Consider the following 26,994-nt stretch of genomic DNA (forward strand, 5'->3'; position numbering starts at 1 on the left):
ATGCTGAAGCTGCATGAGCCTGTGGCTACAGTTCTTTTCTGGATGTGGAAATTCTGACTGCCTCTTCTTCCTGGCTATATGTTCCCTTGGGCTAATCCCAGTGCATGCTAGATGCTTTCCTGAGCCTATGCTTCTTGCTAGCACAGTACCAATGTGACATGCAAAAGAGAAATGTTTGGGAATACAGGCTTGATTTAGCTCCATGAATGTCTCACAAATACCAGAAGAGGTGAAAAAACTGGAAGTGACCAGGGAGTGAGATAAAATGGCGAGCCAGAGCACAAGAGAGATCCCCGTGTCTTCTAGGGACAGTGAGATCTTGGCTCAGCTCTGAAGCTTGTGGCATCAGTCAACTCTCAGAAACAGACAGGCAGCAAATCCAATGGAAGTCCATGAAAATAACCTTCCCTGGACCTCTGCCATCACCTTCCATGGCCCTTAAGGAAGAGAAAAAAGAAAAATTTGCATTGTGATGTTACATCTTAAACCTGACCACATAGGAAGCGATCTTCTAATCTCCCTATCCACCTCCATGGTAAGTTCAGTCCCAGAAGTCTTTTCAGTGCACTTATAATAATGGAAGAAATTGGCTTGCTTGTTTCTGTGCTTGATTGTTACCTTTCCTCCTTCTCATTACCACTCAAACGTTATTACCTTTCCAAGGAGTATAGGATACTCCTTTAAAACAATGTAATAATTCTAATATATTATCTGGAAGAGAACTGATGTTTTCTGAAAGGTTGGACAAGGTTATTAGGAACCTTGTGCAATACTTTTTTTTTTAGATAAAAAGATCTGCTTAGGCTTACTCTCACATAAGAGAAAGAAATAAATAATACAGATAAGTTTTCCATAATATGTTACACTCCAAGTGCTATGAAGTTCTTTGAGGCTTTAGCAAATTAAATTCTTCCATCACAGGAATGTTTCTGATCCAGTAAATCCAAGTAAATGTCATGAGCTTTTCTAGATTTGCATGTTTAATAGGCCTTAAAGTACTGGCAACATTATAAACCAAACAAACCAGGGCAATCAAATTCTATTCTAGTCATCATTTTGGAAGTAAAACAAGATGATAGTACAAAGCATAGACCATTTATGGAGAAAACTGGCTTTTTATCCTTCTGCTTTAAACATAGTTGGTTTCACCTTGCTCCTTTTCATGTTGACTGCCAAAGCCTTTATCATCTTTTATGTGCATTTACACCCATTTATACCCAACCAGAATAGGGGGCTGGTCACACAGTAGTAATTTACCCACATAGGACTGAGAAAGGAGAAGCGTTGCATTTTCATATCACATCCATAAGGACAAAAAACTGACTGAGAGCTTTAGTATCCAAACTCAATGGTCAGGAGAAAGAAAAAAGAGAATTCCAGTGAGAAAGTGTCTTACATAGTTTTTTTCTTGACATAGGTAAATAGTCTCATCTAACAGTGACATTAATGAAGGAGGAAAGTTGGAGGTTGACAAAAACAAGACTGCAGGGCTGGAATCCTTCTATTGGAAAGATGAAATCATTTCCATGGTAACAGTGAATAAATTGTTCAGTGAAAAAGAGAAGAGAGTGTGACTCAAACCAGAACTGCTCAATCCATCTCCTAAATGGAAAAATGCTTTAAGTGGGAGAAGACAGAAATATAACATGTGTAAAATGTTATAGGAAGGTTAATTTTTTAATGCAAAAAGCCTGTCCAAAGTCTATGTAATACCTCAGAAATAACAGCTCATTATGAGCTGGCAAAAGCATCCTAATAATCTCCCTCCACAAAACGTACTACTACTTTGTGGATATAGTAGCCTTTTTGTTTTTTGTTTTTTTTTTTTCTTTCTCTTTTTTCCCTTTGTAGGGTTACAGTGGTGTATTTGGTCTTCTTGAGCTCATATTTGTGGAGAAAAGATGTTCCCCAAAATCCCTTATAATGTAATTACCATGTTGGGGTACTGAGTTGTCTTAGCAAGGATTTATGAGTGCATATAGTAGTTCTGAGTAGATGGAGTGTTCTAGAGTAGCTAAGTTAGGCCTGTAGCTTAAGAGTTAGTGGGCGGGGGGTTTAGGTAGGTGTGTGTACAGGTTCTCTCACGTGCATCGGGTTTTGCGCAGCGGGTGTACGCATCTGCGCGGGATTTAGGATGGTATATAAGGAATGTGACGCAGCAATAAATTGAGAGAAGACATCATGGCATCCATGTTTGTGTCTGTCCCCCAGACAGTCGAGGTCCCAGGATAAGTCGGGTTAATTGACAAATACGTCATTAGCACATTGTTTGATAGGACACTGTTCTACACTGCTACCTCTCCGGACAGCAGAATCACTAGACATTTTTTTATCTGGACAAGACTGAAGGAAATTTCACTTTAATTTGAGATGGAATATTTATTTGCTTTGATCATAATGAGATTTGAAACTTTCAGTTATTATATGTCATTTCACTAAGCAGTCTTCATTACAGAGATTTTAGTCAAAGTAACTGTACATGGGCAATTATGTTATTCTTTCTAGTCATATACCTTTTTAGTTAGCTAGATATTATGTTAACTGAAGCATTATGATTTTTTTTTTTTCTAAAATTTTTATCCACAGGAAAATTTAGGTGTATAGAAATCTACTCAGCTTCTTCTTATGATTTTCAGTAGTCAAGTTCCACCTTGAGAAGTTACATTGCAAGGCCATGTATCCTGGGAAAAGGAGAATTCCTTGTATCATTAACTCAAATTTGTAAAGCAATAATATGGAATAGTTTTTTTGGTTGTTGTTGTTTCAGATGCCTCCAGCAGGGGGAAAAAAGAAAGGAAGATCCTTGTTGTGAACCTGGAATGAAAGAAGACAGTGAAAATTCTGAAAGTTCACCATCGCCTCTGCCTGTGGCTGCAGGAGATACAGAAAGCTGTTAGTAAATGCGTGCTCTCTGGAACTGCCTCTGTGTCAACATACAGTGTGACGGTCCCTTATGTCAGGATTTTCATACATTCAAAATAATGTTTCTCTTGGTTTCCACAATGGTTTGTGAAAGCAGAAGTAGTGGACAACACACTGAAATTATGTATAAGTGCTCGGGAGCATTGTACTCTGGCTGTGTTAAGCTGTAACAACAATGGACTGAATGATCCTGAGAGTATTTCAACTGTAGAGAAGTTAACATTTTGCCTTCCATGTTGTGTTTTGCATGGTGAATCAATCTTAAACTTTGATATTATCATTCACACTTGCACAGTAAACCAATTGTATCTTGAGGTGCATCAAAAGAAGTGTGGCTAGCAAGCTGAGGGAGGTGACTGTCCCTTTCTGATCTGCCCTCATGAGATGTCATATCTCACATGTGTTCAGGTCAGTGCCCCCAGTACAAGAAAGTCACAGAGCTGTTGGTGTGGGTCCAGAGGAGGGCCATGGGAATGATTAGAGGCTTGGAGCATGTATACTACAAGAACAGTTGAGGGACTTTAGCCTGGAGATGATAAGATTCTGGGGAGCCCTCATTGCAACCTTTCAATATACAAAGGGGCATATAAGACAGACTTTTCACTAGGGCCTGGAGGTAGAAAACAGGGAAAAATGCTTTTAAACAAAAAGCGGGTTTAAATTAGGCAATAGGAAAAAATTCTTTACTCAGAGGGTGACAATGCCCAGAGAATCTGTGGATGCCCCCTCTCTGGAGATATTCAAGGGCGGGTTGAATGGGGCCCTCAGCGACTTGATCTTGTGGAAGGTAGGAGGTGTTCCTGCCTATGGCAGGGGGTTAGAACTAAGCGGTCTTTAAGGTCCCTTCCAATCCAAACCTTTTTGCAAGACTTATAATTCAGGCAAATCTCACGACTCATCTGCAGTACAATGAAGGATCACAAACTGTTAAAAATCAAGAAGATAATTCATAATCTTAGAGATGGAAATTAAATGCAGATGCCAATTAGTGTATCTTGAACTAGGATAGATACCAGGTGGAGACTTTTCCCTTGTCTATTTGTGAACATCTTCTTCCTCTTCTATTATACAGGATTTGTGAAGTACTAAAGAAAGCACTCCTAATTCTTTGATCACTGGCTTTGCAGTTTTTCACCACTGCAACCACACCTTTTTTTTTTTTTTTTTTTTTTTTTTTTTTTAAAGGGAGAAATGTGATATCCCAGCCTGAGGCCCTAAGTAAGGCAAATTTCGTATATAACTGACTTTTAAAATACAGCCATCCAAACAAAACAACTTGTGATACTGAAACTGACCGACTGCTGCAGAGAATTTAACAGACTCACTGTGGTGGCCACTTCAGCTGCCTTTGAAGTAATTTTAGCTGTCAGTGATCAATAATGCCTCAAAGAAGAAAAAAAATGGGAAAAAAAAAAAAAAAAAAAAAAAAGAAGTGTTAATGTGACCTTTTTAATGATGATCTTTCAGTGAGACCTATAAAATGCATAGCTTTTGTCCCTGCTGGCCTGTCCTTACTGTTTTATTGACTCTAAAACTTAATGACTTTGGGAGAACAGGGACAGTCAAGTGTTTTCTTGTATGTTATCACTATGAATTAAAATGTTATAAAGACAAGAGAAAATAAGATGAGATTTCTAAGTACCTTTCAGAAGCTGATGATATTCAAGTATGGTGGAAGCACAGGTACAGATACATTACAGTGCGTGCACCATTTCTTTTTCCAAAGATAATTTTTCCACCCTAAAGACTATATTCTGAGGTATAGCTACATCACAACTTCAGAAACAATTATCTTCCCTCATCTTTGTCTGTCCTGTTCTGGATTTCCAGATGCATACACAGTTCATGCATACACAGTAATACTATAGTGCCACATGACTTCGCAGACTGCCATCACAGGTGGCTGAATTTGTCTATGGTGAAAACCATTTGTCTAGGCTTAACATTGACAAGTTCGTGAGTTTCTTTTAAGTGAAAGCCATGATTTCTGAGTTTCTTATGACATCTAATCTAGTCTGCATGCTTCCCTTATCTTTGGGGACTGGCTCAACTTTTATGATTTGATTTGATACTGCTTTGTTGAAGCTTTGCATATTCATTCAGATACTGTAACCTGCCATGAATATTTGGCATTCAGCTTACTTTTGTGTGTGTGCTGCTGTTTTGTTCTTGCATCTAGTGACAACCTGATCTTACCAACCAATTTTTTTAAATTATTATTTCATTATTTTAAGATCTTCCTGTGAGTCACTGCTTGCTTCCTCAGTATATTTTCACTTGGCTCTTAATCTATGCAAACTTTGGCATAGTGATTTCCCTAGTCATACTTGCTGCAAATGATTCAACATATTAAGCATTAAGTACCAGAAGGTTTTACTCCAGAAGTCTCCCTTTACTTATTTTTAGTTTCCTGTTTTGTTTTTGTATCTTTTGTACAGATTTGGCACAATCTGTCCTTTCACATTTTTGACCTTTGCTGGATGGAGAATTAATTTTATCCATATCTGTAAGAGAGTTTATTCACTAAGTTTGCTCATATCTGTAACCTAGGAGATTCTGTGCACATTCTCCATGCTTTCACAGAGAAACTCTTTGTCCCTTATTCCTATCGCTCACTGTCTGCTTAGTCTCTCAAGATCTAGCAGCTGCATGAATTGATTGCTAGCATGGTTTGGTAATGTGGGGATCTGGTGTTTCTACAGATTCACAATTACATTTCTCAGTGCATTCAAACGCTTAATGTTTTCTTGTTTTTTAACTCCGTTGGCCATATAGTACATTGAGCACAGAATACATGGCAGTGTAATTGCCCTTACTCTGTTTTCTTCTTTTGCACTGACCTCTTTCCAGTTCCATTTGTATTTAAAATTATGTGTGATTTCTAATTATATGTCTATTCAGTCTCATCTGATTTGGATATGTCAGCATGATTATTATCTATCTTTTGTTTTGTTTTTGTATTTTTTACTACTTCTTTTTTCACACTTTATGGTCTTTGATTGCAGGACTTGAAAGTCCATACAGATTGCAGTTTCTGACATCATTTTCAAGACTTCTGTAAGTACGGAAAGATGTGAGGCATTTAGCCCTTGTGCAATCTTCTAGATGTTCTTTCTCAGTGAACAGCTGCTGAAAGCACTTACTGTCCAGTAGTGCTGAATTAAAACACAAACCACAAACACTGGCAAACCTTGAGATCTTGGCAACACCTCCTGGTGAACGAGCACTCTTGAATCTTTATGCTGGGGCTCACATAACTGTATTTTATACCAGCCTTATTCATAAAGGATGCAAGCCTAGGTACAGCCTCTTCCTAAAAAAAGCCTCCATCAGAGTATTGATTCCTGTCCTTGATGACAGTTACAGCAGCAGCAAGGAAGACCACTAGACTTGAGATACTTCTAGACAACATATGAGATCTGATGCTTCTACCACAGAATCGGAGTCCTTTTTAAGGGGCTGCTGGGAATTAGAAAGAACTCCCTCAACACTCTCCCTCCCCCACCCCCCCAAAAAAAAAAGCAAAACCAGAACCATTTTTGTTTGTTTGTTTGTTTGTTTTCATAGCTTTTCCTGTGCTTCAATGGGGTGCCATAGTGGAAAGAGACATATAAGAGACATATTTTCATTTGATATCTTCCCAAACAACACTTCTTTCCAGAGTTATCCTCTTCCTGCCCCATGGACACAGAAATATCATTCCCACCATATCTTCAGAAGTAGAAGGGTCGTGAAATGGGCAGCAAAAACATCAGGCCGGATCTGGCTTCACAGACTGGTGAACAGACTTGTATATTTCAAAAACGAATGCTTCAAAGCACAGGGCTCCTCTTATGGAGGAGTGAAGGGGCTAAGAGTGCCATCCTCCTCCACTGCTTGCAGAGAGGTGAAAGCATTTCACAGGGTACAGCACGACCATTTAAAAAGACAGTTTATTCCATCAGAAATTCAAATTAAAGAATACCTTGAAATTCTGTTCTGATAACTTTTTTTTTTTTTTCTGGGAACTGTGAAACTGTTTTAGTCAAGAGTTCAAAAATTTGTCCTTCATTTAACTTTTCAGATTACAAAATTATTCAACATACCGTTTATAGCTTCTGCACTATTGTGCAAGGACCATTAATATCTTTCAGAAGCAGCTGTGTTACCCCAAATGCTCAAGCCACTTAGGTGCTTGTATCCCACTTTCAGAGTCAGCAGGCATGCAGGAGCCTTAGTCCCTTGATATACAGGGCCACGAGGTTTGCTACTTAAGCTATCCTTGGAAGTGATGCTCAAGCTCCTGCATCCTTAGAGACTATTACATTTAATTAGGATGTATTTGTTCTTCTCTGAGATGGTGGGAGTTGTGGGAGTACCCTTTAACATTCTAGAGTTTGAGTTGCCGGCCAGAAATTCCTGCTACCATTTATAGGGAAGAATGGGCCACTTAAGAAGGAATTCTCTCTTGTCTATGTTCAGATGAAGACACAAACTGTGTTTTGAAGAAGCCTTTTTCTTCGATGCCTGATGATGCATCCCAGACAACTAGTTTAGACCAAATGCCTTTTGGAGGACTAAAGTTAAGAAAGATGAATTTCACTGTCAGTCACTTCCTTCTACTTGCCTGCCCCTAAAATCCAGGGATCTTATCCAATCTTCCGCAGATAATGTATCTTCATTTATCAGCATCCTTCCATAGATTTGATTATTTTTTAAAGCCTGCTTTCTCTAGATTCAGCCTATGGGAAACATGATGCATCATGTTGTCTGTGTAGGACCTGACAGTCTGTGACTTGCTTTACTATGAAGGGGATGGAAAAGCCAGCTGCAAATCAAAACAATTGCTTGGAAGGGCACAACAACATGTGGCACTGACCTCCCGTTTGGATATTGACTTCCCCATTACCTGTGAAAGCACATAAAGCATTTGGAGATTGTGGAGGCATTGATTAGGTTTCCATGCTCTCCCTGCTGGTTATCCATGCAACAATTTGTCTTTCTTGGCAAGCAATTAGAAAGAGATGTTACAGGAGGCTTCAGGGCCTACCTGGTTACAACAAGCCTGAACACAGCTGGAAAGCACCTGCAAAAAATGTTGAACTGGGTATTTGTGATATTTGATCTTAAAGACGAAGTTGTGGATCCATTTCCTCACCGCCCCTCTCGCTCCTTAGATCAAGTTGAGAACAATGGCTTTAAGTTAGCCTCCTGAGGGTGCTATAGCAGAAATAGGAGTGAAATCCTTGGTGTTAGCTGTGGTGTAATCAAGCCTTTACATAGAATAAGTTTTGGGGTGTCAGGCAAGTCTTCACTGGGTCCATCATGAAGGCTGTGTGTGCTTTCCCCCACTTGTCCCCTGCAGGTCACTGCTGCCCTTGAAGAGACATCTAAGCAGTCCAGGTCACTGCTTCATTTACAGCCCAGCATACTATAACATTTCAGTTGTGCTAGAAGAAGGAGAGAAAAACTCCAGTGGCTCAAGATGAATACACAATCCTCCCAGACTTCCCTGCTGTGGAAATAGTGATGTCTAGGAATGAGGTGGGCAGGGCAGCTGAGGAGCCAGGGTCACTGATTCTGCCTTCTCAGTGTCTGCTGCTGTGCAAGAGGCTGGTGAGCAACCTGGTCTAGAGGAAGGCATATATTAACCCCTACAGCAAGGGGTTGGAACTAGATGATCTTAAATGTCCCTTCCAGTCCAAACCATTCTATGATTTATGATTCTATGATTTATGATGTACATAAGCATATGTACAAGCAACTTGCTGTAGACTCCTGTGAGTTAAAATTCCCTGCACAGGCACACGTGTAAGCAGTCCTCTACACATCACATGCTATAATGAACAGTTCAGTGTTACTGGATTGCTCCCTTTGCAGGAGCAGCCTGCCTTACAGCACTGTTCCAGGAAGTAACTGGTGGTGCCTAAGCTGAACATCTCATACCACTGTGCATCCTTCCAGTATTGCTTGGGTAAGTTTCCCTGTCTTTTGTGTCAGATGCAATAAGAAAAGGTGGGAACTTACCTATGTGCCTTAGCACAGGATTTCAAAATGTAGAGGTGAATAAGTTTATTTGGACCTTATCTTCATACAGTAGATTTCCTCTGGTTATCACTGTTGTGTAAGGATAAAATGTTCAACAGTTAGCGGCTCAGCTTGCAAAGTTCAGCTCCAGCAATCCCCACAGTGCACAGGGAGGGGTGGGTGTCTCATCAGCTCTCTCAGATCCTGTCCAGCTCCAGCTGTAACCTTTAAAATAATGCCTTGAGGCACAATTAGCTGCCACATAGTTTGGTTTGGTTTGGTTTTAAGTTGCCTGAGACTTCAGAGTGTAATAGACCTTCAGACTACAGGGATGCAATAAGAACAAGTTCCTTGACCTTTTATTCTCCTTATAAACCATTTAATGGAGCAGACCTGGGATTTTTTTTTAAAGCACCAACGTCACGCTATGTCTGTTCTAAATCTTTGCGCTATCATTTAAGTATCCATCAGACATGAATAAAAATTACTTTAAAGTACCATACAGAGGAATTTCGAAGAAAATCTTCCTTCAGTATGGCTGGAAAAAAACAATTAGAAAATAATATAAGTAAAAATTTAGTAAGCTTTATCATAGGAGAAAAGTGGATGAATCTGTGCATGACATAACAATACTTTGCTGTCCTGATGGGTGTAGGGCAGGAAAGGCAAACATTAACAGGAATCATAGAATCACAGAATGGCCTGGATTGAAAAGGACTACAATTATCATCCAGTTTCAACCCCCCCATGCTACGTGCAGGATTGCCAACCAGTAAGCCAGGCTGCCCAGAGCCACATCCAGCCTGGCTTTGAATGCCTCCAGGGATGGGGCATCCGCAGCCTCCTTGGGCAACCTGTTCCAGTGTGTCACCACCCTCTGTGTGAAAAAAAAAAAAAAAAAAAAAAGGAAACCCAGGAAGAGATTCTACATGGCATATACCTCTGTCTGCAACAATATTTTTCTACTGCCTTTGTCATTTGTGCCTTCCCTTAGCTGTTCCTATTAACCTTTCTTACCCAGGTGTTTCCCAGTAATTGAGATTGCTCCATCGCAGCTTCAGTGCTGTTAATCTTTGGCGGCCATCCTGATTCTAAGGATGTACAGAGCTAGAAGAGGATTTTGCAGGGATCACAGTGTGAATCCTACTGTAATAGAAGCCACAAAAAAGTAACCAAAAGTACTGGGAAATCCGAGCACCCAGCACAGTCTATTTCTTCTATTAGAAATTGCTAACCTTTCTGACAGTTGTCTTGTACCTTTTTGTAACAGTGGAACAAGGACTGGAGCCTCCATACTGGGATGAAATTCACCCCTCAGCAAAGGTGATCCTTTGCTGCAGTTATCAAAGACAATCCTTTACTGCAATAATCAGACCTCCAGCTGTGACAGATCAAAAAGAAGAGGACAGAGATGGCCTTTATGCCCCTTTAGCCTTGATTCACTCCATGTCTGGGGGAAAAAAAATTGACTTCTGCACTAAAATTATACTTCTCCTGGCCCTCTGTTCAGAGCAGAATTTCTCATTGGGCAATGGATCTCTAGGGATAATGTCATATGATGCCAATGGCCTGATTTACCTTTTCTGGACAATTAATTTTTATCTGTATTTTAACTTTACCTGCATTTAAATGATCACTTTTGTATAATCACTATGGTATGTCTTTCCCTGAGCCATTCCTCCACTTTCTAGGAGGTGATACTAAACAGTAGGATCAATGGCTTGTATTAAAGTTTAAAAGTTTAGAATTAGTTCTAAAAGTTATTAGAAATTAATATCAATCATTTTTAAAGAGGTAACTCAGCTGATTTTTTGAGCATCTTTATTTTTAAGCTGAAATTTTACATTATGCAATTTAAGAAACACTTCTAAGTATCAGAATGCTCAAAAGGAATCCCTGGCTGCATTGCCTCAGCAAAACAACCTCGAGGTAGCTTTAGGTTGGCCCTGCTATTTCCTTCTGTGTTCAATAACGAACCCACAATTTTTCCTCCCTCCAGTGGTCAGATTTGGCAGTACCATGCAGGCAGTTTTCCACCACTACTGAGCATCCATTTAACAGAAAACACTTTATTTGTTTTCTTGCTGAGTTTACAACCATACCAAAGCTTTTGCAAAGCAACATTAGGCACTGTCCCTAAGCTTGTGTGCCTGAGGTGCTATACAGATTTGCTGTCTGCAATAGATAGTTGAGAAAATAAAACAGCATGATGCTATTTTCAAGTAGAGGAATAGAAGACAGGGTAGTGAGATTATCCAACTTATTTCTTCATGTTTATTTTTTAGGCTTAATAAATATTGAGCAATGCTGGCTCAAGTAAGATGCAATGAGTTACTCCAAAAGTAATGCCTTCTATTTAATTCTATGGAAAATACAATGGGTACAAGATTGCAATAACATTATTTGATAAAGCAAATTCCCAACTACAAAACACTATTTCATAAAAATCTGCACAGCCGTCTGAAACATGGGTTGTCTTTCATGTCACTGTCACCACTGCTAAAATGTACCATCCACCACCTCACTGCCCTCACATGCAATGTTTGGTCTCCATAAATGTTTAGCAAGCATCAGTGATTGTCAGCTAGTTTTTCTGCACAGGGGAATTCAATCCCACACCTTTTCTTCATACACACTTCCATGTCAGATTTTGTCAAACTTCCCCTCTGCTGCCATCTGTCACTCAGCAACAACGTGTAATGGGATATTTTCAGGAAGATTAAAAAGGTTCAGCCTCTATTGCCACACCACCAGCATCTGCCTCAGACACTGAGGGCCAACATAATAAAGAGGAGGCATTACTTTTGGAGCAGCTGTCAGACTGCTTACAGGTAGTAAATAGAGCTAACACAACAGAGATCTCAGAGATGCAATACTATACATCTTGACTGTATAGCTGTACGTACACTGCCTCTTTATTTATATGTGCTCGCAGCATTTGAGAAGCAGTTACATTTCATTTGAGAAGCCTCAAGTTATGTTTCATATACTGATCAGTGTATTCTCTACGGTGTGTTATCAAATTACATTATGTGAGCATAGAGAAATGATAGAATAAACCTTATACATTTCCCTTCTCCCAGTAGCCCATTTACACCATTCTTTTATGTTGTGAATACATTTATTACTGTTAATTTATTACTGCAAGTAGTAGCATCATATGGAGAATGACTGCTGCCATTCACTGTTTTCTGTCTTTGGCACCTGGACACTACATGGGTTAAGTAGGAGCAAGAAGCATAGAATCATAGAATGGTCTGAGTTGAAAAGGGCTACAATGATCATCTAGTTTCCAGCCCCCTGCTGTGTGCAGGATAGCCAAACACTAGCAAATTCAGATTACTTTAGGTGTAAGCGTGGATGCTGATCTGACTTCAGAGACTGATCAGATTTGAGCCATAATCAATATCACACTTTTCATATATGAAGGTATTATATTTGTACTTAGTAACTTTCATTCAGGTGCTGCCAAGTCTACAGCACACAGGCTACTCTCAGCAACCCACTGAGTTTTATCAGCTGAAACCAAAGATGGAGAATACCACAGAGCTTGGTGCAGCTTACAGCCCTAGCCATGCTGTGTGAGACCACTCTCCTGGAGCAATGCCAGTGGCTGTAGGCTCCATCACAGCCATCATCAAGAAATACGTATGATGTATTTCCTGTAGCTCAATCAAATATCAGGGCTGGCTGCGAAGACCTCCTAGCACTGGATTAATGCATCTCTCATCAGGTACAGCAGTGTTCTTGTAGCAATTGTTGGTATTATTGCTTCAGAGAATCCGTGGCAGGGTGTTTCATCATGCTAGCCTTTAATTTAGGTACACAGTCAAAAAGAGATGGACACTTGAGTATTCTTACAGAGGTGATGGAAAGGCATAGAAAGACTTCATCACAAATCCACTATATCAGTGCAGAAGTGCCAGAATGCCAAACTGCTTCCCTGCCTGCAATCAGCCCTCTTTCCATGGCTGTGGAGGAGTACAGAGAGCCAGACAGGCACACTATTTTCAGATGACAGCAGCTAGGTGGGAAGCAGGCAGAAAACAGTTCCTCTGGGAACTACTTTGCTAGTTCATTCATTACTGAGCAGTCAGGCATAAAGTTGACTGAGCACATAATGATATAAAAATCCAGAGCTCTACTGGTGGGTGTTTACATGGTGCTTCATCATGTACTGTGGTCTGCAGAGGTCTGAGAAGCAGTACTTAGGCAGTGACACAACTTCTTCCATGAGCACTCCCATAGCACTCACTTACAGGGATGACCTCCTGCATCACTCTGGCTTGCCAGCAGCTGGTGACAAGAGTTTTGTTCCTTGTAGCAGGATCTCAGATACTCAGTACACATGCAGGCACTGAAATATAACGTGAGCTCGCTCTCACCCCATACATGTGCAGGTGTTCAAGGCCAGGTTGGGGGGTCCTGGGCAGCCTGGTCTAGTATTAGATATGGAGGTTGGTGGCCCCACCTACAGCAGGAGGACCGGACATTCATGATCCTTGTGGTCCATTCCAACTCGAGCCATTCTATGATTCTATGGTTCTGTGATTCTATGATTCTATGATTCTATGTAGCAGTGCAAAGAATCTGGGGATAAGACAGAATCAGAAATAAAAACAACCTTACACAAAATAAGAAGTTGTTTTATGAGGTACTATGTTACTTATGCTACTTGCTTAGCCTTGAGCTTTGCTAAAAAAAAAAAAAAAAAAAAAAATAAAAAAATAGAATCATAGAATCATGAGGTTGGAAAGAACCTACAAGATCATCTAGTCCAACTGTCCTCTCATTACCACAGCTACGGCAAACCACTAAGCCGTATCTCGTAGCTCCTCATCCAGACACCTCTTGAACACTGCCAGGAATGGCAACTCCACCACTTCCCTGGGCAGCCATTTCAGTGTCTGACTACTCTCTGAGAGAAAAAGTTCCTTCTTATGTCCAGTCTAAACCTCTTCTGGTACAACTTGTGGCCATTTTCTCGGGTCCTGTTTGTTGTCTGGCAGAAGAGGCCAAGCCCCTCCTCATCCCAACCTCCCTTCAGGAAGTTGTAGAGTGCAATGAGGTCTCCCCTGAGCCTCCTTTTCTCCAGGCTAAACAATCCCAGCTCCCTGAGCTGCTCCTCATAAGACTTGTGCTCCAGAACCCTCACCAGTTTTGTTGCTCTTCTCTGGACACGTTCCAGGGCCTCATTGTCTTTCTTGCAGTGAGGAGCCCAAAACTGAACACAGTACTCGAGATGGCACCTCACCAGTGCTGAGTACAGAGGGATAATCACCTCTCTGCTCTTGCTGTCCACACTATTTCTTATACAAGCCAGAATGCCATTGGCCTTCTTGGCCATCTGGGCACACTATTGGCTCATGTTCAGCCAAGCCTTGACCAACACCCCCAGGTCCCTTTCCTCTTCACAGTCATCCAGCCACTCAACCCCAAGCCTGTAGTGCTGCATGGGGTTGTTGTGGCCGAAGTGCAGGACCCGGCACTTGGCCTTGTTGAACCTCATCCCATTCACCTCAGCCCAATGATTCAGGGTATCCAGATCCCTCTGAAGGGCCTCCCTACCCTCAGGCAGATTGACACCACCTCCTAACTTGGTGTCATCTGCAAACTTACTGAGGGTACACTCAGTCCCCTCATCTAGGTCATCAATGAAGATATTAAACAAGATGGGCCCCACTACTGACCCCTGGGGGGCACCACTTGTAATGGGTCACCAGCTGGACTTACCTCCATTAACCACTACCCACTGAGCACAGCCCTCTAACCATATAATATTATTATACCTACTGATATAGGTTGGTTTAGCAACAGAGATCGGTATATTAGTTTAAGGATCAATATGTTACTTTACCATAAGGAATGCTTGTCCTAAAACTTTCCATTTTAATTTTACATGGTGTGCGAATAGCCATGTTTTTCTCAATGATTCTGATTCACGGGAGCACTGGAGTCAAAATAGACTACTCTTACCTTTGTATTTACCAGATACATAGAACTTTTCCTTGGATTTCACATATATTGTTTTGGATTAGAGTGCATGAAGATAGAAAGTTGCTCATTATGGCCTAACAAGCGATGGAAATTTGCCAAACTGGGGGAAAACAGTGAGGCGTCAGCCAAAATTCTCTGTGATGAAGCTGATAATGGAAAAATGGGGAGAAAGTAAGTGGTTGTATGACCATCTTAGATGCAGCTGCGCATGCACAGAGAGAAATCAGCATATATTGGAAAAGAATGGATATGTATGCCAATATATTGTATATGTACATCTTACTGCTTATATTTAGAACCTGAACTCTAAAAGCATGCACTTGATTTGTCTAGTTGCCCAGTATGTATCATAAGGAATAAAGGAATTGCATTTTCTAACACTGGAGTTAGAGAATTTTCTTCCTAGTTTTCGTATGACACTAGGAAAAAAATCTGGCAATCACTCAGGTTTGAATGGCATCACATAGTAACACCTTCCTCAAAAAAGAGAATCATCAGAAAAGGATCATTCTGCCCTTCCCCTCGCATCTTTTCAATCCAGAGAATATTTTCTATGACAATTCTGGGAAAATAACACTTTCCAAAACATCAGTGCCATATTCTTCCAAATCAAAATGTTTTGTTTACTTTGCTTCTTTTTCATGTGTACTGTGGTTTCCTATGTCTAATTTTATGAGCTCAGGTTAAGGGTCTATTAGAGAAAGCAGATTTGCTGAAGGTGATACTAACTTTACAGCTCTTCAACAAAATTTCCTTTGATGAAAAACCTCTGTCTATAACTGTAATGAGGTTTCCTTTGTATTCTGGTCATTTGTAAAGAGAGGGAAAATTTCCATATGTGAGTATTTTACAGACATCTATCTTTCCCCCTGCTCTTTCATTTCTGGTAGTTACCATGTACTGGTGGGCACCAGTTTGTCAAGACTGGAATAATTCTGTTCCGTGCAAGGTTTGTTTCTATTGCATCACTAAGCTGTAAACTAGGTGTCAGATCATATTGCTTCCCCTGGAATGACATGACATGACTAAATAACAAACAATTGCTCCTCCCAAGAAAGTGAAAGTTATATATATTATCTGCATCTGGAAGAGGCACTGTCGATTCATATAGCAGTTTTCACAGTGAGAAAGGAATGGCAAAATAACACAGAGTAATGAGGGCAAATACACACAATCAGCACTGCCAGGGAGAACCTACCTGTTTTCTTGCATTTGTTTGATTGGGAACATTCCACTGACATTTCTATTTTTGGACAGTATAAGCTTTATCTGTGCAGTATGGCAGTCCCAGGCAAGTTATGTACTGGTTTCTTTTTATAACTGAAGGTATATTTGTAAACACATAAAAACTGAAAGTATATTCACAAAACAAGGTGTTGCATACTCCGGGAAAATGGGCTTACGAATCAGGGAGTCTTCAAGTAGAAATTATCTCCACAAAGCTGTTTGAAGTAGAAAGGAGCAAGGGAAGTGATCCCTTACAGGCTGACGCTAATCCTTTTGTGTCTGCAGCCCTGACATTTCCTTTGCCCCACTGGGGGTTGTGTTGTACTTGGGAGACAAAAGTCTAACTTGGCATGGTTCAGATAAATCTGCTCACAGGTACCTCATGCTGCCAGTGTTAGCAGCAGAAAGTAATTAGTGTGATTTGTTTGGAAGGGGACAAGGCTTTCAGCATCATCAACTGAGTCAGAGGCAGTAACTCAGTGGAGGAAATGGTGCCTCTAGGGTGGTCCTATGAGCAGTGGGTAGAAAATGGGTCACAGCAGGCTGCTTTGATAGAAGAAAAGCAAGTCAGGGCAGTCATTCTGCCAGGGCTGCCCAGAAGAGCCATCAGCCTTCAGGAGATTTCGCTCTTCTCTCTACAGGATCAGGGCTTGGAGTCTGCAGACAAAAGCTTCTGCTTTCAGGAAAGAGGTGCCAGGAGCTCCTTTAATGTCACACAATCTTTTTTATTCAAGGGAAAAAAGTTAACTTTTGCAGTACATGCAGTTCTGCTTCTAGGATGTAGCTTATAAAGTATTACATGCACTGTATGGCTGGTAATTAAAGGGAATGGTGACTTTACATAGTCTCCAAATGGAGGTGCATCTGGCCATGAACAGTTGATATTTCCTGGGGTCTTTTCTGAAGTCAGTCTTTCGGCAGACTTTCCTTCTAGGTCATTTGCTTTGCAATTATCTGAACTCATCAACACTGACCTTAGACAGGATGTCTAATGGATAGCTGTGGGTCTAACAGACAGTGGGTCTGCTTTGTCTGTTGAGGAGGAATTATTCAGATTTTATGAGTTTGTTCTTTTGAGACTGAAGGCACCCAGTGACTCCAGAGAACTCTTGCCAAGACAAATCTGGAACCATGGATGAGTACTTAGCAAGATGATCCAGAAAAGAAAAAAAGGGGAAAAAAAAAAAAAAAAAAGAGAGAGAGAGAGAGAGAAAAAAGGACAGGAAAGGAAAGGAAAGGAAAGGAAAGGAAAGGAAAGGAAAGGAAAGGAAAGGAAAGGAAAGGAAAGGAAAGGAAAGGAAAGGAAAGGAAAGGAAAGGAAAGGAAAGGAAAGGAAAGGAAAGGAAAGGAAAGGAAAGGAAAGGAAAGGAAAGGAAAGGAAAGGAAAGGAAAGGAAAGGAAAGGAAAGGAAAAGGGAAAGGAAAGGGAAAGGGAAAGGGAAAGGGAAAGGGAAAGGGAAAGGGAAAGAAACGAAAGGGAAAGAAAGGAAAGGGAAAGAAAAGAAAAGAAAAAAAAGAAAAGAAAAAAAAAAGAAAAGAAAAAAAAGAAAAGAAAAGAAAAGAAAAGAAAAGAAAAGAAAAGAAAAGAAAAGAAAAGAAAAGAAAAGAAAAGAAAAGAAAAGAAAAGAAAGAGATAAAAAAGGAAAGTAAATAAAAGGAAAAAGAAAAAGAAATAGAAAATGAAAAAGAAACATTAATAAAAAGGAAAAGGAAAAGGAAAGGAGAACAGGAAATGAAGAAAGAGAAAGAGAAAGAGAAAGAGAAAGAGAAAGAGAAAGAGAAAGAGAAAGAGAAAGAGAAAGAGAAAGAAAGAGAAAGAGAAAGAGAAAGAGAAAGAGAAAGAGAAAGAGAAAGAGAAAGAGAAAGAGAAAGAGAAAAAGAAAAAAGAAGGATAAAAAAGGAAAAGGGAAAAAAAAAGGAAAAGGAAGAAGAAAAGGAAGAAAAATAGGGAAAAAAAAAAAAAAAGGAAAAAGACAGGAAAAAAAAATCTTTATGACATCCAGGTGCTGCTCTTCCGTTACTCAGGACTAAGCCATGTTTGTAAGCCTGCACTATCACTATAACTAAAGGCTCAGGGCAAGTGTTACCATTAAATGAAGTCACTTGTGATATTCATTTTTTAACTGTATAAAAATAATCTTCACCACAGTATTAACATATTCAATGCATTCCAACAATTAAACTGTTCTAATGTTAATAATTAAGAATCACATTACCAGGAATGTATTTCCAAGAAATACTGCAAAAACTGAAAGAACTATACTGTTGATCCTTTCTATTTACACAAAATCAGAATTTATTTTACTAGCAAATTTTTATGCCAGAGATAAAAATATTTTTAAGTTATTTTTTCTATATTTGTTTTCCTTATCTATATGTAGGACTTTCAGCTGAACTAGTGTTTAGCAGAGTATACATTTTAGTGCCATGAACACTGACAAACGTTGGAGAGAAAACTCTCTTACATATTATAGGGCTATTACGAAGAGAAAAACACACTGGCAGAATATGGACCTTGAAATTTGTGACCTTTCATGTCTTATTCTGAGGTAGTTAAGCTAGAAATGTCAGCTACAGTATTAATTAAGCACAGCTTGACAGTAAGTTTAGATTAATTAAGCAGGTATCTCTCTTGGCAAGTGAAAAGATGATCTCATCTGAAGTAGAAGAAGTGGGAAATTTTTGCTTTGTTACCAGGTGAAGCTGGACTATAAGCAAAGCTGTTTATTGTCATTTATTGAAATTCAGCATCATGAGAGAGAGGGTGAACACAGTGTTGTAGGCTTTTTGCAAGGAATATATTCATTAATAAAAGTTTCTGTCAACATATGATGTGATCTCAAGATGATTATGTCATTAAAGCAACACTTCTTTGTACTGGAGATTTCTACATTTACTTGATCATAAGTTGGTGCACATCCATATTTGTGTTCAGGCTCTTCCCTGGGGGAACCATCCAGCAATAGAAGCTATGCAATAGGATTATTTGCGCTGCCTGAAGGAACTCTGGGTACTGATCATAAAAATGGATATACAGGAAGATCTGTGACTGAGTGACATGAGGTGATCAATAGCTCTGTGCTAAAAAAAATAAGGCATTCAATTAAAGGAAGCAGACTATGACAAGAACAGTTGCAGCAGCTGACTGTGATTGGCTCTTTCTCACTGTATGTTATCCTGTCATTCGAAATCAATGTGAAGAACTGCACCAGGTTACTTCCTTTCTCCTTATGTATTTGTAGCTATCATTCTTTCTGGGCAAGAACTTTAATTTCTCTGATTCTTGTCTTCTGGAAGACTATTCTGGGTTACATGAGAAAGTGGCTCACTCAGAAAAAAATATTTTGCTCAGCCATGCAGTCCTTCAGAGCAGATTGAGGTGGGGAAGGAAGACAATTACTAATTCAAACACCAGCCTGCACTTCCTAAAGCCAGGTTAGATACCTGTCTGTCTTTAGGCAGGCTCAAAAATAAATGGAATCCAGTGTTTGTAGCATTCCCTTTTTAAGAGCCTACTTTATATAGCTATTGGCCCAGGAAAACTAGCAACACTGGACAGGAGCATTTCTTGTTCTTATCCCTTGCAGTGTTGCCAACACAGTGGCAGAGCCAGCGGTCTCAGCTCTCAAGGATCAGGCAGGGAAGATGCTTGTTCCCATGGAGACTGCATTTCAGTGCCAGACAAACCCAGGAGGGCTGAGGATAGAGGTACTGTAATCCAAGTGTGTTGTGTTATCCCAGTGCCAGGTGGCCATGTCCTCTTGGTAGACCATTCTATCTCTAACAAAAAGCAGGGTGCCAGACTATTTCTCTACAGGACCACCCTGGATTTATCCAATTGAGTGTGTCCTGAAGATATGGTATCTTAGAGTCATTTGGTGCTTCTTTTCCTTGTTAGTATGAATCTCACTGAAAAATATTCACATTCTCCTACTGAATAGGTGGATACATTTCATGACAATTCAGTTGTAAAATCCAGGTGTCGTCACAAACCTTCAGTAAGAGCATCTCCTGAACACAAAGAAAGGATGGCTTAAGATTGTCTGTTCTTTTTTTCTTAATTATCCATTATTAATTCATATTTTTTGGGTTTTTTTTTTGTATTAAAATGAATGATATTCTTGAATTATTGTTTGAAATTCAGTAGTCTTTGTGTCTCTCACATTTCCTCATTTCATATGAGTAACGTACAACAGGTTACAGGATTTGAAATGGTAACATCAGCAATAATATATTCATCATATATTTTGAAGTAACTTTTCCTTAACTGGAAATGTGGGATTTCAAAGTTCTTCTATAAGCTCAGGTTGTCTGAAATGTATTTAATTTAACTGGCTAGCTGGTTGACTCATCATGACCTGAGGACTTGTTTTTACTGTAGAGGACACCTAAACGCTGCCCATGTCAGACTGCTGTTGTGGCATGCAAAGAAGTTACCTGGAGTGTGCAGTTTTGATGTGTAGTTAGGAAGCTGACCTAGGGTAACTTCAGTTAGGAAAGAAAAGCTTGGAGGGGTGACATGGTTTGGCTCAGTGGACTGAGGTAGAACAAGGTCCTCCATGAAAGCTATTACCAATCTGAAGCCTTTAGTGAAAGAGATCAAACAACTTCTGTAGTCTACCTCTGTCAGTGTTTCAATACACTTACTCACCGTTAAGAGTTTCCTATATTCTCTCTAACTTTCAGTTAGCAAACCTGTTCATAACTAAATTCTGCTCTACTGTAATGGCACCACCAGTTTTTTTTTAATGTCACTAAAGAGAGTTCATGAGAAGAAATATGACATAAAAAAACCCACTTTATACTGCTTTTCTCAATGTGTACCATTTCATGTTTTTGTTTTTGAACATAAAATTCACAATTTTTCTTTTTTTCAAAAGTGGAGCACTTGGCTTCAAAGTGTGGTAACATTAGAACAGGCAGCTCAGAAGCTTGCAGTAAGAAAATTAACAGGGAGAATAACTCTGAAATATAACTGTCACATAGGGATATCAGAGTAGGCTGTCCTCCTCCAAATGGAGTGCATCATCACAGAAATGTTCAAGTCAAATAAGGTGAATTCTGATGAAAATTATCATTGAATTTGTACTGAAAAGTATTTTGTAGGCATAGGAAAAAAATGGTGTCTACATTACTGATTAGCTAATCCCAAATCCAACGATGACGGTGATGCAAATAACTAACAGAAATGAGAATGATAGTGAGAGTAAAAAACAAATGATAAGTGCTAAGGAAACAAGCAGCACTTTTAGACATCATCTATGAGAGATATGAAGAAGGTAGTCAGAAAGGCCTCAGGAGCAGAGCTACTTTTTGATATAGGCCAAGGTAGAGCACAGGATCTGGTTCAAGTTCATCACCTTTATTGGGAAAGGCACCACAAAAATAATCCTGTATAAGCATATAAATATATATAAAGGTATCTAAATAAAAATTGCCAAGAATATTGAAGAGAAATAATTGAAGGAATCACAAAATAAATAAATAAATTAATAAATAAATTAATTAATTAATATGCCCATAATGGTGATTCAGAACATACATACTCATGAAAAAAAGTATTTCATAATAACTAAATACATGAAAAAGAATAAATATATTGTAAGCAAAAAAGCAGTCTTCAGAATAATTTTATAAGACTATGAACGCTGGTACATGTGCAATCACAATGTGATAAGCCAGGGAGGATTGCCAGAAACATTTGCTAAATGGTTTATAAAAGTAATCGAGCTTTTAATACGCATCGGAAGGAGAAAGGCTTCCAGAGAAGCAGTGGGGTGAGTAGAAGATGAAAGCATAAAGTAGAGATGAACAATTTAGTTCAGAAAGCAACCATAATATTTTGAGGCAATTTTCATAACAAAACTAGTGGGAATGGGACCTGTAATTTTCCAGGAGTTCAACCTCTATTTAAGCATAAATACAACTGCTACTTTGGAAATTCAGAATCTCTGCCCTTGCAGGCTGCAGTGACCTTATATTTTTATCACAAATGGCCATTAGCTTTCAAAGTGATTATTTCTAAGTGCAACATTACAAAAAGGTATATGAGTAAAGCAGATACCGAAGGTCCATAACTTACCAGAAACACAACAGGAATATTTCAATTGTAATGACAGCTCTTAATTCAAGTTCATTTTCAGAGCTGTCAACCTTTTAAATGTAAACAAGAGAATGTGTGTATATGGACATGTGTATTTCTCCTTTTATATCTTTCTACATCATTTCCAAGGATTGCTTATGGGAACTACAACTGGGAAAGATTAATCAAAAGAGTTATTGTTTTGATATTGTATCTGAGCATGTTAGATAATTTATTTAACCAGTTATAACATGGCACATCTTTTTATAATTTAGATTTCTCTAAGCATCTACTAAGAAATACCAGTAGTGCACTACTCCAAAAGACAACACTATGGCTGTTTGTTTGAATAAGTTTCAAGGGTCAATAAAAATAAAAATAGTGATATTTTCAAAGTACTTGAAAAAGGCATGCAGCTAATTACAGTTCTACAAAGAAGATCAAGATTGTAGAATGAGTACCTGCTAAATTAGCAATCTCATTTCACATATATCATGTAGGGTCCTTATGCAGCTGAGCAAGAGCACTTCAGACTAAATTGATTGACATTTATTGACAAGGACTCTGCTTTAATACTGGCTCCCTCCCTATCTTTACATCTGTTCCTTATCTGTTTTCCCCATACTTCTTCTATTTCCTTCTAAGGGTTTATAGCATGTAAAGTAAAAGCTCTTCTGACTGATGTTATTTAGCAACGTTATCTGCCTTTATCTTTGATGAACTAGAACAGAGAAGACACTCTAGAATAAAGGGAAGAAATAGAAATATATTTAAAAAAAATCAGCAGCACTGTGTTTTGCTGTCAGAAAAGATTCTGGCTGCTCACATCCCACAGTCAGAAGTAAAATGAATCTCTCAGGGAGGGATTATCATCCCTGTTCTTGTTTCCAAATACAGCTGTGACACCGGAACCTAAAGATTACAAGTCCTAGAGCCTGTTTGGGCCATCCTGGTTCAACCAGTGCTCTCTTAAACTGTTCCCAGACACATTTCAGGGCTCACATATGTAAGAGGCTCTCTTCACAGCAGGTTGTTTGCAGCCTGAGGCAGACTGTGGGGACAACACAGAGGCCAAAATGTAAGGACGAGGCAGGTATTAAGCTGAAGAGAGGAGGTGGGGATTCTCACTAGATGGCAGTATATCTGGAGTGCAGAGAAATTAGCATTATTCAACATAGCTCATCTAATCTGTATGCCAGATTAAATAATACTAATAAAATTGAAATGAATATTGCATTTGCCCTCAAATTATGAAATCAGACTTAAAGAAGTTAAACGTATATATCCCTTCAAATATAATACTTCATTTTTTCTATTGTATCTTCTGATTTCAACTACGTGTTTTACTTCCTGCAGAATTTTTTGTAGTCATGAAAGACAGAAACTCATTTATGCAACTCATATATGCAAGCTGAGACTCTTACATAATTGCAGGTCCCCAAACAATATGCATACCAGAGCTTGCAATGCTATGCAGGATAATCAGTTTTTAGATAGAGCAGCCTTTGAAACAAGCAGAGAATCTCATTACTTGGCTGTATAAACCCAAGCTTCAGCCACATCTTGAACTTTTATATGCAATTCTCATCCTCCAGCCTCTAACAATACGGAGCATGGCTGGGAAAGATTGAGAGCAGTGAGACAAAAATGCTCAAAAATTACTTTAAAAAAAAGAAAAACAGAACTGTTTCCATTCAGAAGCAACTAAGTGAACATTACTTCAGCAAAGAGAAAGCAGGAAGCGAAAGATTAAGTAGTGGGGGAACATCTTTTAGAAAAGCCCGAGGAGATGCATAGCAAATGGTTGCTCATGATCTCTGCCAAAGCAAGATCTCCAGGACAGCAAAAGAAGCAAGCATGTGACAGGTTCCAAATATGTGGAAAGGTGGAAGTCTCTAAATGTAGATAAGATACCTGTTTTTAATTTATTTTTATTATTATTATTATTATTATTATCTTTTAGTATATATAGAGAGAGTCTACATGAGTTCAAAAGACAACTGAAAATTGTCTTTAAAGAAAACCCCATCAGGGCTTTTAATTAGAAAGACTGTCTCAAGGAGACCCTTGAGGCAAAAACTTATTCTGGAGAAACATCATTATATTTTTGACCTTTTCTTTTTGTCTTCCCTTGGCATCACTTACTGTCTGCTCATTGTCAGTATACTGGGGAAAGCGGATATATTCATCCCATGCTCTGAACCTGAAATCTTTAGTTCATATCTCAGAGCTGCTCAGAATCATAAACATAGGAAATAATCAATAGACTTCTCAAGATTATTTCCTCTGGAAAACAACTCCCTAAGGCACAATGTAAAATTGACTTAGTTTCCTCTAGTTTTATCTGTGAAACTCATGGAATTGCTTATTGTGCTTGGAGTCCCTTTCCTTCTAGGTTGCACTGCACGTTGCTAGGGGACCTCTAAGTGACAAGGTGTGCTCAAATATACAGTGAGATGTAAAGCTGCATTACAGTATTTCATCACCAAGCCTTTGTACTGGAATTAGTGCATTTCTTCTGTCAATGTGAGAGAGCTCCTTGTTTACTGGGCTGCTGCTGAATCCAGCAGAAATCTCACAAAATCTCACTGTAAGCTTTGCTGTGGGTGCTGCACCAAGCTAACTCCTACAGCATGAGTAGTGCTCACCCCATTCTTCCTTCAGAGGAGGATCCCATTTTTGCCTTGTGAAAAGTGAATGAACTGAGCGAAATGAACCAAGAAAAACATTATTGAGAGAGATTTTAGCATAAACAGGCAAGTTGTCCCACCTAGGATGCAAGTTGGGAAGATTCCTAGAAGTTCCTTTCATACCACCTGCTTAGTGCAGGTGCTCAATATCAATATCAATAATGACTTCAAGTCACACCAGGGGAGGTTCAGGTTGGATATTAAGAAAAGTTATTTCCCAGAGAAAGTGGTGAGGCATTGGAACAGGCTGTCAAGGGAGGTGGTGGAGTCACTGTCCCTGGAGGAGTTAAAAAAAAGGGTAGATGTGATGCTTAAGGACAATGTTTAGTGGACATGGTTGTAATGGGTTGACAGCTGGACTAGAACTTAGAGGTCTTTTTCAACCTTAATGGTTAAACAATTATATGACAAGTCTTAATGGAGCTGAATCTTTTTACAAGCTGGTTTCAGTTTTTCCTTTTGTAAATCAAACGAGATCACAGCATTTGTATGGGGAAAATATGAAGAATGGACCTGAAATTATATAAGCCAACATGAAAAAGTAGATGAAGGTCTGCTTCTAGAGGAGCATGATCTGGGGTGAGGATTAGAGTGAAGGAAAGTTTTGGGGGAAATTAGAGGTGATTCTGGATGATGCAAAGGTCCACATACACACTGTGAGCAGTGTGCAATGACGAAGCAGCTTGAAATCATTAGTTTCTCTTTTTAATCAGAAGACTATAATATTAAGAAGGCAATCAGCTTATGCATGATGTCTCTGAATGACAAACCACATGCTGCTCATGGCAACAAGAGCACTGTCCGTGAAGGACTGAAACAATCAATTAGCACACCCAAATATCTGTTGCAGCTTACAAATAAGCTCTTATTTGTAAAAGAGAATTACAGAATTATGGCAATGTAAAATATACCTGGCATAAAAATTGATAGTTATTTCAAAATATATAAATCTAGCTGGGAGCGACCAGCCAGAAAACCTGCTACTTAGCAGTGAGCTTTGTTCCAGCACTTCCAACATCTATCTTTCAACACACCATTTTGCTTTTAGTCTTCACATACAAGTTACTCTAAAATTAGGCTTTCTGATTGTCTTGTTAGGAAGCATTTACAGTAATTATGTCACTTTGAAGGCATAATGTAAAAATAATACCATGTCACTTTATTCACAGCCAGCCAAGCAACATTAAAAGGAATAAGAAGTGCATTTCATCCAAAGCAACAATGTAAATACCTAGTCTCTCCAGTATAGCAAGTATCATTTAACAACTAGTAGGAGTCCTCCTGGCTAAATAAATATATTTCTCATTTCTGGAGTGATCAAACAGGAGTGAACACTGAAGGAAAAAACAGTAATCGTTAACAGACATACAATAAAGAGTGTTCTATAATTGTTTCAATAGCTAATTCGCAGAACTGGCAAATGTTCCTAAAAATCAGTACTTGTAGACTCACACAGAATATCATTCATGCCTTCTTTATTTTTATTTCTTTTTTAATTGGAATTTACTGCTCATTTTTTCTGTATCCTCTGATGTGTTACAGATAGCAGTTTGTAAAATGTAGGGTCTATACATTTTATCTAGCAAAACCTTTTTGTTATCCTTTTTTGTACCTTCTTATCACTGTGATACCCCTTCTGAAACTGAGGCAGCCGTAGTTAGCACAATCTGCCAAAATGAGATGCATAAATATTTAAAATGTTAATAGTGATAGTAATCATCACTGGTAATAGCAGTAGTAATCATCACTAGTAATAGTGATAGTAATCAGCACTCGACCCACACTAAATAAAAGAAGTATCATACCCAAGGGTATGACTAGGTCCTTCGTCCAGCATACTGACAAAGTTGAAGAGAACACAGGAGAGTGAGATTCAGACTTGTTTCAGTGGATCATGGGTGGTCTATGACAAAAAATAATGAAGTAATTCAAAGATATTTTCCTAGTGCCTGATTCAGAGCACCCAAATACTTTTTCTAGAGTACAGTAATATCCTGTGATGTCATATTAGAGGTTTGACTTAGAAATGCATTAATTGGATATTTCAGAGCTGGTAATATGGTCTCATAAA

Source organism: Excalfactoria chinensis, chromosome 2, assembly GCF_039878825.1.
Source record: "Excalfactoria chinensis isolate bCotChi1 chromosome 2, bCotChi1.hap2, whole genome shotgun sequence".
Taxonomy (NCBI): Eukaryota; Metazoa; Chordata; class Aves; order Galliformes; family Phasianidae; genus Excalfactoria; species Excalfactoria chinensis.